Here is a 16558-nt window from a genome sequence, read left to right on the forward strand (position 1 = left end):
GATTTCACTTGCAAGAGAAAGACAACTACAAAGACGCTCCCATGAACATCTGCTGCAAAATTGTATTTTCCTCTTGTCTGCCAAGTTTGCAGCCTCAAGAGAAGGGGGGGGGGGGGAGCAGTCATATCATAGTAGAAGGTTCCCTCCCAACCATCACATCACCACTGCTCCCTCTGCCTTTCTAACATGTATAGGATCTCAACAATGCAGGCTATACACACACACACCCCAGCGCGTTAACATGAGCTCCCCTTACAAACCAGACAACCTCACAAACACAGCAGACACAAATATCAAACCCACAATCATATCAACCTCCCCACCCCCCTCCCAGCCTCTATATCAGACAGCCAGGTCCTGCAAATCCCCATATAGCGAGTCATCAAGACCACCTCAAACCCCAGGTTAGACACCTAGAGCCTTCCAATGACTATATGAAACACGTAGGTTAACATAATACCCACATCTGTAACCAACGCCCTTCCAGTCTCTATATTAGTCAGCTAAGCCCTCGCAATACTCATATCATGCAGCTAATCACACTGAATTGCTGTATTACACGTGCAGGTCCAATCAATGCCAAAATCAAACACCAATGTAATCCCAATCCCCTTTGGAAAGTCCAGGGCATGCACTCCCCATCGGACACCCACAAAGCTGTCACCATCTAACACCCACCCCACTCCACCTGTTGGACACCCACACTGCTCTCCCCATCAGACACAGACACAGTCCTCAACGTGCACTTCATCCATACACATATCTCTCATCCCCTTGATATCAGACGCAAAAATACCCCAATACACTGAGGTGCATTTTTATTTGCGAGTTTCTATTGCTTGAGCTCTGCTATACCACACAAACACGTATGCTCACAAACATATGCATACAATCGTGCACATATGGATGTATTAGCTTGTGAAAAGTGGTAAGTGCAGTAGTTTCAAGGAAATGCATGTCTAGTGTCAGTGTAACCCTTCACTCCTACTTTCACCCATACGCTCAATTAACCCCTTTGCTCCCCGTATTGCCTCATTTGCTCCCCATATAATCCCCATGTTCTCCCTTTCATCCCCCCTACCTCCCACTTACTATCCCATTCATCCCCACTCCTCTCCTTGATCCCTGTTTAACTTTCTGCTGCTCACCCTTTCAACCAAAGGTTCTCTCTCCATTGCTCCCTCTTTCATTACCCTCGCTTCCCTTTTCACTCCACAGCCCTTGCTCCTTATGCTTTCTTTTCACTATCTCTTGCTTCCCCCTTCACTCTCTTGCCCTTGCGTGCTTGGCCTTTCACCTTGTCATGCTTTTACTCCCTCTCCTTTACTCCCCCTTTCACTCTCCCTTGACCCCTATTTCAACCCCACCTTCTCTCACTCGCTCCTTTTTTACTGCCTCACTCTGCAATGCCCCCTTTCACTCCCTCTTCCTCCCCATTTCACACCCCTTCCTCGCCCATGCTGCCCTTTCATCCTGGTCTCTCTTCACCCCTTTCACAATCCTCTGCTCTCCCTTAAAGCCCTTTCACTTTCCCTTGCTCTCCCTTGCTCCCGATTTCACCCTATCTCCCATGCTCTTACTTTCAACCCCTTTGCTCTCCCTTACTTCTCATTCACTCTCCTTCACGCTCACGTGCTCTCACATTCCCCCCTGCTCCCACTTTCACTCACTTTTCTCTCTAGTTTTCTCACTTTCACCCCTCACCCTTTTATGTTGCCCATTCGCCACTCCCTTGCTCCCATTTCAAACCCCTTGCTCTACTTTTCTCCCACATTCATGCCCTCGATCTACCTTGTCCCCGGCTTCGCTTTCTCTTATTCCCCTTAACAGTCCATACTCTTGCTTGCTCCACATTTCACACCCTTTGCTCTGCTTTGCTCCCCCTTTGCCTTTCCCTTGCTCACCATCAGTCACTCTTTCAATGACTTACCCCCCCTTGACCATTTTCACCACCCTCTCTCTCACTTGAGCAGCCCTCATGCCCCCTCTCTGTTGTATCCTCTTTCTCTTCCTTGCTTTCCCGTGCTCATCTTTCAGCCCCCACACACCCTTGCTTCCCTTGCAATCTCCCTTGGTCCCCATTTCACCCTGCCAACACTCCCTTGTTCCTTCTTTCTCCAGGGACATCATTTCACCAAAATGCCAGGGGTAGTGGAAGTGACAAAACATGAACCTTGACCTATGATTACATCACTGGAAGTGATGCCATTTGACCCCACCACAAGTGACATCACAGAAAGTGATGGAAAATGACCTACAGATTTTTCATATGTGTCTAGCACCCGTGTTTCAAGGCACTCTCATTTCAGCCTTATATAAGAACTGAAGCACAGAGGAAGGCGTGATTTGTCCATGGTCACACATTTGGGGAATGTCAAGTTCCAGATTCGACGTGGAGTCTATATTCAAAACATACATAATGTAGTACTTGTAACAGGGTAACTGAAATCTCTAACGCAGGCTACAACTAGTGTATGAGTCATCTATAGATCAATGGACACAGAAGTACTCATTATCTGTGGCATTGCAGTGTTAAACTAGCCAAAAAAGCACTTACCTGGGGAGTCCTGTGCTGCTGTTTACCCAGGAGCAAAATGCTGCCTGAGCAAGGCCTGAAAATTAAATAATTGACCAGGATTTAGTATGAACAAAATTCCCTGGTTATATATGTATCTATGAGTCAGCTACCACCAGGATAGGAGAAAACTCTTAGAATGGTCTGCGTGCACACAGGGGAGTGTACCTGATAATGTTATCTTTGCTCGAGTATAATACCAGGGAAAGGTTATTCCAATAAACCCAAGACCGGCCATCGTTTTTGTATTATCTAAGCCTAATACTGGGTACCATAGGACTTAAAAAAGCCCCCATCATTTAATGTAATATCATTGCTGCACACACAAATCCATGGCATCACACAGTTATTTTAAATTGAAAACAGCCACGAGTTGCTTCTCGGGGACTCACTGGCAGACTTCAAGGCTCACACTGCACATTACCCCTTTGTCAGAAAATGGCATAACACAATATTTGGGGGCCCCCTGCGAGTCATGCTATGGGGGCCCCCTCAAGCTCCTTAACAAAGCACAGGTCACTTCACACCCGGGCTGACCTGGACCACCACATATGCACAATGTCCATGATGATTATGTCGCTGCAGTGGCATGCACTACTGCAAGTGAAAGAAGAAGATATGTTTTTTTTTATCACAGCCTAACTGTTTCACGTAGCAAAGAAAGAAGGGAGTGGTTGCTGGTCCACAAATGTACCAGCCACCGGTGAGTTGTTTTTTTGGAGGTTGTAAATGTTTGCCATATGAAAATGGGTTTGGGGGGGTCAGGGAGGATTCGTCCCCCTCCCTGAGAACATGTTTTGAATAATGGGTTAAAATGGTGCATTATACAGCACACTTTCTGTGAAACTTTGAGTAAAAGTCCAACAATTGGGGTAAAAGTCCAACAATCGGTTTTGTAGAGTGTAGGGTAAATCATTAAAAAAGTACAATAGTTGCAAGTTTGAAAAAAAGTACAATAGTTGCAAGTTACCAAAAGTCCACACGTCATTTCCCAATGCATTATCACCCCGGTCCCTGCAATATATGCAAGTATAAAAAATATTTTCATGCCGGCTGTGCCCATACATTTCCATGCTGGCTCCATCAACATATTCTTGTATTCCCATTACAGACCATACTCATGGATAAGATGTTTTTTTTATAGTATCATTACTGGCATTCAGCACAAAACTGGCTCTACCAATGTATGCCAATTATCATGTGTGCTTTTTTAAAGATGTTGAGTAATAATTGTCATATCACAGTAAACAATGGCTAGACTGACTGCGCCAAAATGCCAGTGTAGCCAATCAATGACACACATGAACTTGGCTTTCCCTGAAAATACAGGTAAAACATGCAAAGTCAATAAAGGATGTGTAAACAATGCTCTTGTGATCACCAGTCTCCCAAGGTCACACATGCACACGCATCCTCTTTCACCCACTGGTCACTCACCCATACATCCCCTCTCACATTCACACCACATTCACCACACGGGGACACACCCACCCACAACATTCAAACACACTCTACCACATTCATACTCATTCACCCACCAGTCACTCACTCATACCTTTTTTACACCCACTCATGCATTCTCTATACCGGCACACACCCACCCACCCTCCCAAAACATTAAAAAAACACACCAATGCATTCATACTCCTTCACCCACTAATCACTCACAGCTTCTCTTACATCCACCCATTGCATTTTCTACACAGGCACACACCGACCCACAAAGAACCTTCAAACATACAATCACATTCATACTCATTCACCCACCAGTCACTCACTCATACACCTTTTCCCCCCACCCATCACATTCTCTACACAGGCAAACATCCACCCACCCACCCACAACATTCAAAAACACCCCATCTCATTCATACTTATTCACCCACCAGTCACTCCCTCATACACATTTTCTTACCTCGACCCATTGCATTCTCTACACATGCACACACCCATGCACAACATTCAAAAACACACCATCACATTCATACTCATTCGTCCACCAATCTCTCACTCATATACCTGTTCCTACCTCCACCAATTGCATTTTCTCCACAGGCACACACCCATATACCCAGAACATTTAAAAACACACCATCACATTCATACTCACTTATCCACCAGTCACTCACACACACATTCTCTACACAGGGACACACACACTTACCCAGAACATTCAAAAACACACCATCATATTCATACTCATTCACCCAAAAGTCAGTCACTCACACCTCCTCTTACTTCCATTCATTGCATTCTCTACACAGGCATACATCCACTCACCCACAACATTTAAAAACACACCATCACATTCATACTCTTTCAACCACAAGTCTCTCACGTATACACCTTTCTTACCTCCACCCATTGCACTTTATATACAGGCACACACCCACCCAGAACTTTCAAAACACACCATCACATTCATACTCATTCATTCACCAGTAACACACACCTTCTCTTACAACCACTCATTACAATCTCTACAAAGGCACACACCCACTCACCCAGAATATTCAAAAAACACCATCACATTCAAACGTATTCACCCACCAGTCACACACACCTTCTCTTATATCCACTCATTGCATTCTCTACACAGGCACACACCCACGCACAACATTCAAAAACACACCATCACATTCATACTCATTCACCCACCAGTCACTCAGACCTTCTCTTACATCCACTTGTGCATTCTCTACACAGGCACACACCCAATCACAGCAATATAAAACACAAAATCATATTCATACTCATTCACCCACCAGTCAGTCAGTCACATCTTCTCTTACATCTACTCACTGCATTCTCTACATAGGCACACACCCAGCACATTCAAAAACACACATCACATCACATTACTTCTCATTTACCCACCATTCACATACATACATCTGGCATGCACTTCACACATGCAAAATACGCATCGTATTGGTTTTAAAAAGCCTTCTTACCTTTTTCTTGAAGGTTTGGTTTGTCCTTCCAGAAGACCCTCGGCTCCTTTGTGCTGCTCACAAACAGAAACCAGGAAGCTGCAAGAGCTTCCTGGTTCCTGTATGTGAGCTGCGAGGAAGCCGAGGGAGAAGGGGATGGAGCTGAACGTGGCATGCAACATGTGCCACATGTCACAATCAGTTCCAACGCCAACCCTTTCTGAGCGCCTCCCTGGCCCAGCCTTCACCCTGATGGGTGACAACTAGGCCAGGGACCTTTAGACCTGGGGTGACAAGGCCCCCCACACTGCCAGGTCTGCAGGGGCCCACGTTTCACCAGGAGCTTCCCTTTTTTTATTGTTTTGAATAATTGGGGTCAGAAGGGAGTCCCCAGGGGTTGCAAACTGTGACACAGGGGTCACAGCTGCAACCCCTGGTGACCACCCAATTGACCTCCCTGTCTTGCACTCTACATTGTTCACACTTTCACTCACGTTCATGCTCCCTTGCCCATTTCACTCTTGCTTGCTCCCCATTTCTCTCCCTCTTGCTGCTCCTTTTACCAACCGTCACTCCCCTTTCAGACCACTTGTTCTCCTTTGCTCCTCCTTCCATGTCCTGGCTCTCCTTTGTTCCCTCTTACACTGTCCATTGGTCTCCTTTTCATCCCTCATTGTACTCTGCTCCCTGTTTCACGCCCTCACTCTTCCTTTCTCCAACCTTTCACTTATTTCATACCACTTTCGCTCTCCTTTGCTAACGTTTCACTCTCCCTAGGTCCCCATTTCACATCCCGTCGCTTTGCCTTGCTACTAGTTTTGACTGCTACTCTTGCTCACTCCCACTTTCACTCTTCATTGCTCCCCATTTCCCCCAGCTCCTTCTCCCTTTCTTCCCCTTTCGCTCTCACATGATCCAACTTTAGCATTCCTCAGTCCCTCTAGCTCATCTTTTCTCTCTCTCTTGCGTCGTCTTTCACCACCTCACTCTTCTTTGCACCCCATTTCACCCCCAAAACCCATGTTCCTAAGGGGCAGACACCCTAAAAATTCCACAGTTCAAATCATATGACCAGAGAATATCTCCTAGTTTTCTGAATCCCCCCAACATTTCAGAATAGTTCAACAGAGAACAATTTGAGGTTAGTTCTAATATCTGAGCAATATTCAGAGTTGTATTCTGTCCTCCATGATAGCCCCTTCAAGCAAGGGAGATCTGGCATGAAGACTATCAATATAATGTATGATCACTATTAATGGAGATTGGCTGTAGGTATTATAGACACTGTTATATCACTACTGTGGAAGAATTTAAGAATTGTTTAGCAGACCATTGTCCTGCTATCAGTCGGCAAGAACAACACAAAATGCTCAAGCATATGAAACCATGGAAACAGAATGCTAGCCTCCTCTGGGCAGACATAGCATTAGTGTAAAGTTCAGCACTGATGGATGACATTAAACCTCTGTTTGAAAGTACAGGAGGTTACTTTGGAAAAAGGAAAATTACCATATGATTTTCTGATAATGAAGATTGAATGTTATTACAGGATGAATATTGCCTATGGATTTAAGAGGTCCCTGCTGCGAGATGCCACACAAAGGTATCCATTTACATTAAGCAGGAGAGCAGCAGAAGTTACTTGCCCATTCATTGGCTAGTAAAATATACCTATCCTTAGTTGCTAAACTAATACTCTGTAAATCCCTTGTAATCATACTGAAATAAGAGTGAATATACTTTTTTCCTGTACTTGTTAAGGCTTTCAGATTGTGAGGATCTCTAATCTAAAGGGAATGCATTCTCCACCCCATGGACATCCTTAGAATCAACATTAATCTGCTAAAGGTTGCAAGACTAGGATGGACAGGAATATATGCAGGTATTAAAGTAAGTGGACCTTGAAATATTAGGGTGAGGGATGTTAGATGACTAGCCAGTGAAGAATGAATGGTGTAATTTGGCAAACTAAAGCAAACACTAGGAGGCTGAATATTCCCTGCGAGGGTGAAGGCAGCGAAAAGTGTTGTCTTCCCCAGTTGCCTGAGGATATAAAATAGAGCCAGAAAAGGGAAGGGCTTAGTGGGCAAATTGTTGGCCTGTATGTTCACCAGGGTCAGACTGGGCCATGGAATTGTCTCGGGCACCAATGAAAAAGTGGCTCTGGGTTGCAAATGTCTATTCATTCCTTTTGTGACACTGTTTGAATAGTAACCAAGGGGGAGTTTTTGATAAAGTGTGATGCAAATTGTGCCTTTTAAAGAATATTTATTCTGCAACCCTCGTCAAATCATCAAACTGGCCCAAATTGGCCAAAAAAGTGGCCCATGTTGACCAAAAAAAAGGCCCACACCAGCATTTTTTTTGTTTTGTTTCGTCAATGGGCCTATAGCTCGCGGGCAAGGTGTTTGCCTTGGAAGCAAGATGACACGGAACACCACAGGTTCAATCCCCGGGTGCGCGCTTAGAAACCTCTGTGTATTAAGCTTTTTATAAATAACCTATCATAGGGCAGTCTGAGCATGATGTTAACTAGATCATAGGGGTAAAACATGTTCCCAAACTGAAATTAATGATTTCAGTTGAAAGCTCCTAAGAAGAAATCAATGTATTTATTAACCTTTATTTGTGCACAAGTAATTTCCCAATGCATTATCATGCAGGCCCCTGCAATATATGCAAGTATAAAAAATATTTTCATGCTGGCTGTGCCCATATATTTCCAATCTGGCTTCATCAACATATTCTTGTATTCCCATTACAGACCATACTCATGGATAATATGTTTTTTTATAGTATCATTACTGGTATTGAGCACAAAACTGGCTCTACCAATGTATGCCAATTATCATGTGTGCTTTTTTTTAAAGATGTTGAGTAATAATTGTCATGCCACAGTAAACAATGGCTAGACTGTGCCAAAATGCCAGTGTAGCCAATTAATGACACACATGAACTTGGACATCCTGAGGGCAGGGTCTATAGAGCTATTATGCCACATATGTGATTGCGGAGGAGGGGTTACAAAAGAAAGCAGCGCAATATATATGCATGGTGTTTTTGGGGAACTGCTGGTCCCCAGCAAATTTTATATATAGAAACATGCTGTATGAGGGGCAGCATTTAGTAATGTAGCCTATTTCCTGTTTGCCAGGTGCAGCCCAGTCAAGAAATGGAGTAGCAATTTGGGGGCTCGGGCAATACTGGACAGCATATGCCAAGTGTGATGGGCTACATGAAAATGGGGTACCATGTATTGGTAGCACCCTGCTTCAAGCAAGGAATGGGGGGAGGCAAAGGGAAAATTGTGCCTGGAGTGCTTTTGTCAGGTGCATCCAAGGATGAGAGAAGTGCAGCTGATGGGTCTTTCACCATGGTACTCACATGTTGAGAGAGAGCAATACATTGAGAGCCCTGCCGGTGGTGGTGACCGGGCAAGTCATGTAGCACTCCATCATTGCCGCATTTCTGAACTCCCAGGCCCATTATGAGATTTCTGAGCTTTACCAGCTCATATGGCTGGATATTGGTAATAGACAGTGTGTATTGAACATTTCATATTGTTAAGCAAACTTTTATTAGAAGAGTGTACATTTGTGAAAAAAGGGTGTATCAGTCAAACATTTGAATGCTGTGCTCTATCTTTATGAATCTCCTCTTGAAGATAATTCTGTAATTTTCCTAGGAATGGAGGTACAGAAAAGGAAAAGGTTTCACCTGCACGAATAGAGGGTACTTACCAATTAAGGATATAACTATAGTTGTGTAAAACCAATGTAAAACATGTTATATAACTCTGATCATCAGAACACATCCACCCACCGCCATTACACCTACTGAGCAAGCATTCCGGTAATTGATCTGTTCAGTCATGCCTACTGATACTCACTACAAGGTGGAGAAAAATATGTGTATTTTTTTTATCTTTTAAATTCTATGCTCACCCTGGTGGAACACGCCAATGTAACATCCCCATTTATACACACAAACCCCAAAATTATGAACAAGGAACAGACAGTGAGGTATTCAGAAATTGAAATGTATTTAAAAGAACAATGTAACTTCAACCAAATTGGTCTCCAGGTACACAATGGAGACCAACACAAAACTATAGAAAAACCATTAGTCATCCAAAAAAAGGAATAACATACCTATATGAATCTCACCATTATAAGTCCATACAAGCGTTCACTCATAATTTAAATATATATTGAATCCTAAAAGATACTAGACATGCTAAACATTTTAAACATATTTTAACTTAATGATAGTGGTTCAAGATGAAATCCTTGTATTTAAAACATTTAATTTTCTCCAGTATCAAGACAAGAATGGTATTGGAGAAAGTGACTTGAGCAATTACTTTATCGTGTATATACAATGAACTCACTCCCTTGTGCAGGTGCGAGGTAGTGAATGTATTGGCTATTTATAGGTCATTCAATGTAGACAATGGTCAACTTAATTTGGCTCCTGCAGGTTTAAATTTGTAAATGCTCTCAATGATTTCTTTACCCTGTTCTGAACAAACATGCATATGTTGTCCTCAAAGTACCTGGAGGCACATTTCACTAATCATGCATGTGTGACTTTCCTGTAACATGTACAATATGTTTAAAACAGCCTTCCCTTCCGCATTACACGTGAATCAGTCTGTGCATTGAAAAAAGGGGAATGCAGGGGTTTGCACTTCACACAATTCTTATTAAATAGAATTAATTCCCTCAGCATGCACTTTCATTGAGCAAACTCCTAATATAAGACTACAGCCTCCTGGGCAATCTTAATTCATGATATTCCCCTAGGCAATGGTATTTTGCAACAATACCATGATTCTAAATGACTTTGAACTTTCTAAAGGCACTAAATATAGTTTAAATAGTACTTAATTTTACAAAGACAATTCGACTGTAAAGCGGCACAAACATGCATTCAGTTTTAAAGTGTGTTTCTTCATACATAGTGCATTGGGTTTAAAGGAGTAACTCACTTGGTTTCCGATATAACTGGAATGACACAGGGCATGTAAAAGAACTGCACCTGTATTCATATTCTCTAATAGCATTCATTAAAATTCCCTGCCCTTTACCTTCCCAGATTTACTCTGATCAATAGACAGTTTTGGATTGGTCAGGGCTTAATTTACCTTTTAAATGTGTTTTCTGGTTTTGGAGAGTCAGCAGGGGGCACATTCAGCCTGGAATAATTCAATCAGCAAACCCTCTCTTCAGGTAGCAATCTTGAAATCAGTCCCCAAACAAAGACTGGTCCTCCCCTCAATGGACTAGTCTACACTCTGTCTGGGACCAGACCTTCAATCGATGTTCTCCAATCTCCAGTTCATTCCAATTCTAAATGTTCATCTCTCAATATTACATAAACCTCTCTTTCCTGTGTCCTCTTTGCATGCAATTATATCTCTTTATGACTCCAATTCTATCTTGTGAAAGAGGTGTGGTTTTCCCAGTCCCATGATCATCAAGGTGGAGGGGTCAACCCCACTCCTATTTAAAAAAAAAGCTTTTTCATGTTTGGCTTTAATTTCTGATTAAAATATGCAAAAATAATACAACTAATATTATCAGATTCTGTAAGTCGGCTTGCTCATTTAGAAACTTGAATGGGTGCACTACGATAACATTTGGCATAGTTATTCGTATTTGCCCATTTTTGCCTATTCAATACAAGGCACTGTATATAATGTTTACATATTCTGATATCACTTCTGTCGACAAACTGTCAAACTGTTTGTCGATCTGAGCTTGCATTGTGAAAAAGCGATGAATTTAGTGATTAAGCATTTAATGTAAGATTTTCTTCATGTTTACGAATAAGGTTTTCTAGTGTTAAGTTGCTGACGTTTTCCTGCAGTGGCAATATATTACCTACCTACACCTTTTTCATGATATCAATGTATGTGAAAACAGACATTTTTTGCTGAGCATATGTTTCAAACCTTTCCTTGACTTCTTGCTAATGAAGTTTTTAAGGCATGCCTGGAGCTTGATGAATGATGACAACACCTCTGAAGTTCTGTTTATTAGCTCAACCATCTGCTATGGCTCCAGCTGGCCTCCAGAACACGTTTTGACATACCCAAGGCCAGGGGTGCTGCTAGGTCTGGAAAAGATCTGGGGCTACACTAATTTTGGGACTGTCTGGACTGGGGGCTAGTTAGCATTTTTGGTTTTAACCCCTGAGCTTCTATCTGGGGCTACAACCAAAAGACCCAGGGCTATATCCCCCTCTGCCCCCCGCCCCCTAGCAACGCCTCTGCCCAAGGCCTTTTGTGTACGCTCTTGATGATTTGCTATTTTGAATTCCTTGGGCATTGAAATTATTCCGTGAAGGGTTTTGAATTCCATTTTCAGCAGTTTCAAAATGTCCCCCTTCAAACAGAAATATCATGCAGGTCACTTTGAATTTCAACAAAATGGGGCCTAGTAAATCACATATGGCTGTAATAGGGTTTATATTTCCATATTTGTGTTCTCCAAAGCCCATAGTACAGATGTTCATTGAATGCAAATCACATTTTAACTGTAAATACATTATCTCTACATATGGTACCTGAAATTAAAATCACCTGTATTGAAATCCAGTTCTTTAATTCAAAGTATTTGGGCCTTAAAAGACAATGCTAATATGCTCCCAATGCATGTTCTGAGGCCTTCTGATGCCATTTTTTTTAGTATATGCAATATAGATTATAGACAAGGGACTTTGGAATGGTTGCAGCTGATCAGTTATGTTGCTTTATCAAACAACATGTTCCCATGCGGGTTGTTTTCAACTTTTTTTGAGGTCATCCCCCTAAACAAAGCAGCAAGCAAAACGTTCAAGCCAACAACATATATTTCTTCTATTTCTTCTTTGCAGATGGATGTGTAGATAAAGAAGATAACATATAATAGGAAGACTCTTTTTTTGACATAGAGCTGACTTGCCTTTTCACTTCGGTTGTCAGAATGATTATCCTGTACACTTTCTTCTTAACTTCTGTACAGACATTTCTGAACTTCTCAGGATATTCCAATATATATTATTTATTTTACATGATTTATTTTATATGATTAATCGTTTTCTGTGGAGTTTGCCCTGCAGATACTTTTAAGATTTGCAGTGAGGGTGGGATGTTCCCCCACGTGAGTGTACAAAGAGGGCTTGAGAATAAAAACAAAAAATTGCCTCTTACTGACTATTGGCTGCTGGACAACAACATCAGGGTGCAGTTACAACTCAAGCACACACGCAGACATGTGCACATGCAAAAACACATACGCACATGCTCACAGATGCCTGCATCGCTCCCACACGTATACACACACCTTTCACAAAAAAATTCTCACAAATGTACATTACATTAATGTACTTTTACACCTGAGGGTGGTGATACTGACTCCAGATTCCTGTATCTACACGGCTAACACTCACTTGGATGGGGGAGTTGTCTCAAACAAAGCCCTGCAGGTGCACTGCTTGAGCCAAGGGTTTGCATTCACACTGCTTCTTCCAGCCTCAGCATAGTGGGGAATGTGTGAATGGCATCATGGGATCCTCACACTTCTCCACACCAAGGACCACCAGGCCAAGGTGCCGCAGCCCAAACCCCACAGGAAGCTCTCCTTCACCAGCACTGGGATGTGCCTTCAGCAGGCAGCCACCACCTTCTCCCGGCTCCTGGTTCTTCTTTGTTGGGGAATTAGCAGCAATGTTATGGCCAGGAGCAGTGACACTGCTGTCTGGCTGACCTCCTTCAACCCCCAATACTCTTATTCAAAAAATTAAACATAAACTAAGATTGCAGCGTTTATTTTTCAAAATCCTCTACCTCAGCAACACACAATGTATTATGAGAAATACATAAACACAAAAAATATATATACTGGAAGGATTGCCACCAAAACAAAGGCAACAAAGGGCACTGCTTTCATGTGTTTTGGCTCTTCCAAAGCAAGTTTGTCAAACCTCTGTGCAGCAGTTTAGGGTGCAGAGTTTTAAACAATGTAATCAGGTTCTTTATGGGAAAATGAATACAAAACAAATAAAAAAGCACAGCTTTTGTTGATACGTTATAACTTTTGGACCGAGGGACGGATTTGCGTCCCACTTTCGAGTAAATTTTGAAAAACGTTATTAGCAATGCCTTAAAATGGGTCAAACGCCATTAGCAATAGAATATTGTCAACATTAGTGCGTCACCTTTATAGGACACTGACCGCTAGCGTAAAATAAATGGGCTAAAATACCCCATCCTGTACATTACGCTTAGTTCCTTTATAAGGTCACAGATCTCTGACGTTACATGCAATACACTTATAAGGTACAGCAGGGGGTACTTTATTCCACATTACATACGGTCATACCAGTGTTTCCTTTAATAAATGGTCTCTGAATCCATAGGATTGAAGACATTATGTTGACTATGTGTAGAGTTTATGAGCAGGATATCCACACCAATATTCTTCTTGTAACATGTTGAAATCAAATATTTGTAGCACTTTACATCATCATCCATGCAAAAGCTGGCTTTGTGGTTTGTGGTTAAGTGTTACCATGCACTTGGATAACTGCCTTCTTTGGTAACGCCCAGCATTGCACTAAATAAACACTACCGCAATAAGCACTCTCCAGCTTGCTGATGAATTCAAAAGAAATTAATCTGAAAAGTGTGTCATGGCTTTAATTATGTGTTTTAGTAGAATTCTGATGAGGGCTAACTTTCACAAAGTGTGCTGGCTCTGACAGAAGCCATTGAGATGACCCGCCTCAACATTCATTTCAGTGGCAATGCCATTGTTATACAATTAGTACATTGATTTACATTAAACAGGTATCCATGTCTTCAGGGTCCACATGATTAGTGTATCAATGCATGCAATACTTGGACAGTGAAAAGTAGCATGGGAAGGCAGAACTATATGATCATTGTTATACCTACAATGCATGATTCGGTGTATGTGCAGCAGCTAGATGCTGCTTCATGTTCTATACAGTAACCGTGAGGCTATCTAGACAAGGCTGAGGATTATTTTACTGTACCTGTACCTGTTGATCAATTGTTTTCACTACCTTAGTTGGAACATTTTCAAAATCATGTCCATTTACATTCATAGAACAGTCTACTTTCTACCTTATAATACACTGCTACTTAGGTGTTCAACTGAGTTTCTGCCTGCAGGGATTTGCTTCCATGTGCCCCACTATAGTTTTGCTCCTTTGTGTTCCTCTGTAAACATGACATGTTTTAGTTTTGCTCCTGGGTGTCCCACTGTAATTTTGCCTCTTTGGTGTTCCACTATGATTTTGCCTCAGTTCCCAACAAATTAGTACCCTACCATGATTGTGCTCCCAGGTTCACAATGTAATTTGCATGATTCGCTCTTAGGTACGGCAACGCGACCTTGTAGCTGAACTCTTATCTGGAACTATTCGGACACACTGTCTACTTGATACCCACAGTTACATGCTCCTTATATCTTCTATTTCACTCCACACGCTATGTTCTGTGCTACTGCCCCCTTTAAGTGAAGCTGTTTTTTCCATAGCTTTGTTTCCACCTAAGTTATTTTAGCACAACCTGTGTTGTTGAGCAGAATACTGCTGGGCATGATTAATACAACCCCTCAATGCCAGGTTGACCCTGTGCCACCCTACCTCCTCCTCTCCCGCCACCTTGACTTTCTCTTTCAGACAGCGGAGGAACCCTGCTACATCCCATGCTCACCAACTCACTTGTCCTGGCCTAACAGTGTCGCTCCCATTCTAACCTAATTTCCTCTCCCCATCTGGTGGACACCCTGGCCCTTCGTTGGCATGCTACCTTTCCCTGCATTGCCACAAGGCACACCGTAACACTGTCTGAAATCAATCAAACTACTTATGGTACACTGTTCGCTACACTGCTGCATGGAAGAAGCATCTGCAAAAGTGAAACAGTCCCTCTCCCCATGTTCTCTCGCTCCTATCTAGGACCAGTCACTGCACACTGGCCACCACTATGAGAGATACCAGCCCACACCAAGGGTCACTCAAGAAATCTCTTCAAAGGTTCCTATAAGAATGGCACCACTACAGAGATGTCACCCAATGGGCACCCCTTTGGAGGCATCACCATGGCCATGCCAGATCGATGCCCCAAGTTTCCCACTGCACCCTCCACTAAACTCCCTGCACAAACATTGTCAGCCTACACGATCAAACATACTAATCGCATACTGTGGGATGTTTTTACCCATGCATCTCAGCCCTACTACAGAACTGTGCATTACTGGCATTGAAAACGTCATGATGGCCAGAACTCGCCAGAAAATGCACAGGGAAAACATGAAAAATAGGTTGCCATCCATTTTTGCCTCTGTTAATGTTAATACAAGAGACCATTGCCAGGTCCTATCCTTTGGCTACACACAGAGCAAAAACCAGTGCAAAGAAATATGGTGCTGTTCAAAATCTGAAATATATTAATTCAAGACAGCTCCCAAAAAGGGGTGCAGTACCGGCGCTCGACACTAACCGGCGCTAGCGGTCTAAACTCTGACAGGAGCCCTGTCTTTCAGGAGCTGACAAGGAACCTGAGTTAGCTGGAAACTTCAAGGCCTTGCTGGTTAATAAGAATTCTCAACACCTACTGTTCCCAGGCCCCAAATCAGAAGGCAGTCTGATCTAATTAAAAGTTTAAGAGGCCTCTGTCCACGGGAAGCATTCACACCTGCCCTTAAAAGCAACAGCACAAGGAAATCACATGTTTCTGTTAACCATATGCAGAGTGGCACCCTGCTCTGCTGACCTCAGTCAACACAATACATTCTTCAGCTGAATAGGATATGCTGATTTGAGGTGTAATTATCAACAGTTGCTCTGGGGGAAGGAAGGCATTTGATCTCTGAGTCAAGCCAAGCTCCTGGGGGCAGACCCAGACTCAGATGTGAATTCCATTAAGGGCAAATTTATGTTTTATTTAATTGCTTATAAAATATTGTATTAAGCTTACAGAAATGTACATTTTGGAGATTCTTTATATGAAAAATGTACCTACAAATTGACACTA

The sequence above is a fragment of the Ambystoma mexicanum genome, chromosome 5p, assembly GCF_040938575.1.
Source record: "Ambystoma mexicanum isolate Mex_15411 chromosome 5p, UKY_AmexF1_1, whole genome shotgun sequence".
NCBI classification, from domain to species: Eukaryota; Metazoa; Chordata; class Amphibia; order Caudata; family Ambystomatidae; genus Ambystoma; species Ambystoma mexicanum.